Source organism: Bison bison, unplaced genomic scaffold (genome assembly GCF_000754665.1).
Source record: "Bison bison bison isolate TAMUID 2011002044 unplaced genomic scaffold, Bison_UMD1.0 scf7180017864472, whole genome shotgun sequence".
NCBI lineage: Eukaryota > Metazoa > Chordata > Mammalia > Artiodactyla > Bovidae > Bison > Bison bison.
This window is the reverse complement of record NW_011495033.1, coordinates 30,754-36,253: the sequence shown is the minus strand read 5'-3', so window position 1 is coordinate 36,253 and position 5,500 is coordinate 30,754.

Genomic DNA, 5,500 nt, shown 5'->3' with positions numbered 1-5,500 from the left:
GGGATGACCCAGAGGCATGGTATGGGGAGGGAGGTGGGAGGGGGGTTCAGGATTGGGAACACTTGTACACCCGTGGTGGATTCCAATACAATATTGTAAAGTAAAAAAAATAATAATAAAAAAATAAAAAATATTAAAAATAAAAAAATAAAAACTCTCAAAGCACTTACTTCCCTCACCATGTTTTATGCTTTTGAAGTCATATTTTACATTTCAAAATTTAATGTATAATTTTAGTGACTTTAGATTCAGATGATTTTTACTACTTTTGTCTTTTAACCTTCATACTAACTTTATAGGTGATTGACCCGCTAGCTTTATTGTGTGTTTGCCTTTACTGGTGAGATTCTTTCTTTCATAATTTTCTTGTTTCTAGTTACAGCCTTTTCTTTGCTATTTAAAGCAGCTCTTTTAACATATCATGTAAGGCTGGTTTAATGGTCCATAAATGAGCTCCTTTAGATTTTTTCTCTGGGAAGTCTTTATCAACTTTGAATTATAACCTTGCCAGGTAGAGTATTCTACACCGTAAGCTTTTTCCTTTCAGTACTATAGTAAGTCCCCTACATACGAACAAGTTCCATTCCAAGAGTGCTTTTATATGTTCAATTTGTTCTTAAGTCCAGCAAAGTTAGCCTAGGTACCCAACTAACACAATCTGATATATAGTTGGAGCATGCCGCGTGCATGCTAAGTCGCTTCAGTCGTATCCGACTCTTCGTGAGCCCATGAGCTGTAGCCTGCCAGGCTCCTCTGTCCATGGGATTATCCAGGCAAGAATGCTGGAGTGGGTTGCCGTGCTCTCCTCCAGGGGATCTTCTCAACCCAGGAATCAAACCCACATCTCTTACAACTCCTTCATTGGCAGATGAGTTCTATATCACTAGTGCCCCCTGGGAAGCCCATATAGTACTGTACTGTAAAAGGTTTCTAATACCTTGCACACAAATAACACATAAAAAACAAACACACACACAAAAAACATTTTCAATCTTACAGTACCATGCCTTGAAAAGTACAGTAGTACAGTATAACAGCTGGCATACAGGGGCTGGCATCAACTGAACAGGCAGGACCAGTTAGTGACTGCAGGTGGGAGAAGGGGTGGGAGATGGAAGAGTTAAAGGCTCGTCAGCAAGGGCAGATGGAAGGCAAGCTGCACTTTCACTCATGCCTGATGTTGATGAACCAGCTTCTGGTTCCTTGCTGGATTCAATTCTATGTACTAACTTATGTGATTGGACATGAAAACGCACATTCACATCTTCGAAAGTTCGAAACTTAAAGGTTTGTATGTAGGGGACGTACCGTATCATGCTAATCCTTTCTGGCCTGTAAAGTTTCTGATGAAAAATCAGCTGAGAGTCTTATGGGGGTTCCCTTGTACATAACTAGTTGTTTCTTACTGCTTTTAAGACTCTCTCTATATCTTTCACTTCTGGCATTTCAGTTATAATGTGCCATCATGTGGGTCTCTTTGATCATCCTGTTTGGGACATTCTGTGTTTCTTGGATGTCAATTTCCTTCACCAGGTGAGGAAAGTTTTAAATTCATTTTTGGCTGTGCTCGGTCTTTGTTGCTGCATGCAGGCTTTCTCTTGTTGTGGTGAGCAGGAGCTACTCTCCAGCTGCAATGTGAGGGCTTCTCATTTGGTGGCTTCTCTTGTGGTGGCGTGGGACTCTAGAGCTTGCAGGATTCAGTAGTTGTGGCACGGGGGCTTAGTTGCCCCACAGCATGTGGAATCTTTCCAGACCAGGGATTGAACCTGTGTTCCCTGCATTGGCAGGCAGATTCATATCCACTGGACCACCAGGCAAGTTCCTAGGGAAGGTTTTAGTCAGCCCAAGAGACAGGCAGTTAGTAACTTTTCAGAAAGGAAATCCCAGTGCTGCTGGACCACATCCTTCCCCCTTTTCAGCAATGCTCCTGAGGGGATGCAAAGGGCATGGGGCAATTACTAAGCTTCAAACTCCCACAGGACCCCTGAGAGGGCTCTCCCTGAGGCTACCTGGGAAATACATAAATAGCACAATTGCCCCTATAGCCCAGAGCTGGGAACCCTAGGGTTCCTCTGGAGGTCCTGGTGTTAGTGAACAGAAACACCCCCATCTGCACCCTGCTCCAGAAGCAGGCAACCTGGACACGAGCCTGTTATTGCGTTCGTTGCTCCACACAGGAACAGCCTCTGAGTACTCAAGCAGATTTTTCATGTTAATTTCCAATGATGTAGACCATTGAAGAAGAAGCAGTAGGTCACCCTTGATGAACACGGGCAGGAAGGTAAGCTCCACAGCTGGGGTGGAACACAAGCCCCAGTACAGCCCCCATGCACAATAGCAGACACTGCCCAAGCTGTCCTGGTGCAGTGAGGACTGTGAAGGTAGATAAAGCATTCTCTCCATCTCTGAAATGTCAGGTCAAGAAGGGAGGAATAGACCTAAGTATTTGTTCATAAAAACATAATGAAATCTTGACACTTGCATAGTTTGGGAGGAAGGATGATGTCAACCTAAAAGTCTTTTCCACCAGAAGACGAGAGATTCCCAAGGCAGTTTGTGGGAGCTGCCTAAAATGAGGGGCAGTAAAGAGGTGATGGGGAACACCAGGCAAAGTAGTTTCCCTGCAGGCTGATATGCCCAGAAGGGCTCCACAGAGACAACAGTGGGGGTTATTATTTATTGATTTATTTATGGCTGTCCTGGGTCTTTGTTTTCTCTAGTTGCGGTAAGCAGGGGCTACCCACTAGTTGCGGTGCTCGGGCTTCTCATTGCAGTGGCTTCTCTGGTTGCAGAGCGCAGGCTCTGGGATGTGCAGGCTTCAGTAGTCGCTGCACGTGTTCTTGTAGTTGCAGCTCCTGAGTTCTAGAGCACAAGCTCAGTAGTTGTGGTGCACAGGCTTAGTGGCTCTGCCATGTGTGGGATCTTCCCAGATCAGGGATAGAACCCGTGCCTCCTACATTGGCAGGCAGATTCTTAGCCACTGAGCCACAACAGGGAAGCCAGGGAATCCTAGCAGGGGAATTCAGAACCAGCCACCCCATCTCTGCCCCGTGGACAGCGTGAAGGACAGTTTCTTTTACACACAGAGAAGTCCAAGGTGAATCTTCTAGGATGGCTGAGGATTTCATATTTGATTAATAGCCCCTGCAGGGAAACTCAGAAAGCTGGGCACTCTGAAAAGGGGAGTCTGTGTTTTGACTGAGAAATGCCTTCCCATGAGACCGATTCTTGGTATTGGATTGCCCAAGCGTGGATGGATTTGGGAATGTGCACCCTCGGTCAAGGCAAGGCTGAAGCTGGTCTGCTGTCAGTACAGAGTTCTGGACTCCTTGAATGTAGGGCCCGTGGGTATAGTACCCCTCCTTCCATCCACACAGGAATTCAGGGAAGCTGCCTCTTTGCTTCTCTTGTGTTTGTGGAACTCAGTTTTCTGAAGGTAAAATAGAGGCATTGAATTCTGCCTCCTCCAGTGTTCATGCCTTCACACACTCAGACATGGTCGATTTCTTGAACCTTTCTTTGGTGCCAGGCGTTATCTTAGACACCGAGGAAGCACATGGTGAACAGAACACACAGGGACCCTCAATCCCCAAAGGTTTCATTCTGGTGTTAAAGCCTGGACTTAAAGAAGTAGGTATTGTAAATTATAGTGGTGTTGGACGAGGGGTGTGAAGGTTGACATCAGAACACCAGCAAGATGCAAGAAGCTGGAGAAGTCCTCCTAGGGATGTTTGTGCTGGAATCCCAGGGATGAGCAGGACCTGATGCAGAAACAGGTGGGTGGGAAGTGGTGCTGGAGACTGCTCCAGGCAGAAGGAAGGATAACTGAGAACATCCAGTGGTGAGGACTGACAGGAAGGTGATTTTGAGGGGATCTTGTGTGTTTAGGAAGCTGATAAATATCATATTTGGTGCTAGCAGAGCAGGCAGTGTCAGATGGTAGTGTTGAATGGACAGGTCACAGGGAGATAGTCAGGATCAAGCAGGCACTGATGGAGGGAACTCAGGGCACCCAGGATGGCGTCTGTTGGCCATCAGTGGAAGAGCATGGGGATGAACAGCTAGTTGGCCAGTAGGATGCTATTCAAGCCCAACTGTCAGCTCTTCCTGGCCTTTCTCCCTTCTAAAGGACAATATACCAGTGGCAGTAGAAGTCACAAGAGTGAAGAGCAGATCCAGATTCTGCTAGTGAGCAGAGTATGACCTTGGGGCACCTCACTCAGCATCTCTGAACCTCAGTTTCCTCTTAGCAAAGGATGACAGCAGTGTCTGCCTCCAGTGGCCCTGGAATTTAGGATGTTCTCAGGTCAGGACTTCTGGTCAGTTCAGTTGCTTAGTCGTGTCCAATTCTTTGTGACCCCATGGACTGCAGCACACCAGGCTTCCCTGTCCATCACCAACTCCTGGAGCTTGCTCAAACTCATGTCCGTCGAGTCGGCGATGCCATCCAACCATCTCATCCTCTGTCATCCCCTTCTCCTCCCCCCTTCAGTCTTTCCCAGCATTAGGGTCTCTTCCAGTGAGTCAGTTCTATGCATCAGGTGCTCAAAGCATTGGGCTTCTGGTAGGATGCACTGAATGGAAGTTCTGTTCCTTTAACACTGTCCTCCCCCTGCCCCCCTTCCCTGGTATCCTTCCCTTCCTCTGCAGGGAGGCTCTGGCAGGAACGTGCTCTACTGTTTGACCTTTTTAATTGCAGTATAATTGCTTTACAATGTTATGTTAGTTTCTGCTGTACAATAACATGAATCAGCTATCTTGCTGTTTGACTTTACAGGAGATGCTCTTTTCCTGGGAGTGTCTGGCTCTGAGCCTGTGGAGTTAGACATGCAGCCTGGTGCGCTGCGTCCTGCCCGGTCCAGGTGAGCGGTTGCTCCTTCCCGGTGTGTCAGCCCCTCCTCTTTCTGGCCTCTCTAGGCATCACTTACCCTCCTCCCCTCTCCCTGCTTCTGTGTGTTGCTCTTGGGAACACATTGCTGACGGACATGCTAGATTGTACTTTTTTTTTTTTTTTAACTTTACAATATTGTATTGGTTTGCAATATATCAAAATGAATCCGCGACAGGTATACCTGTGTTCCCCATTCTGAACCCTCCTCCCTCCTCCCTACCCGTACCATCCCTCTGGGTCGTCCCAGTGCACCAGCACCAAGCATCCAGTATCATGCATAGAACCTAGACTGGCGACTCGTTTCATATATGATATTATACATGTTTCAATGCCATTCTGCCAAATCATCCCACCCTCTCCCTCTCCCACAGAGTCCAAAAGACTGTTCTATACATCAGTGTCTCTTTTGCTGTCTCGTATACAGGGTTATTGTTACCATCTTTATAAATTCCATATATATGCGTTAGTATACTGTATTGGTGTTTTTCTTTCTGGCTTACTTCACTGTGTATAATAGGCTCCAGTTTCATCCACCTCATTAGAACTGATTCAAATGTATTCTTTTTAATGGCTGAGTAATATTCCATTATGTATATGTACCACAGCTTT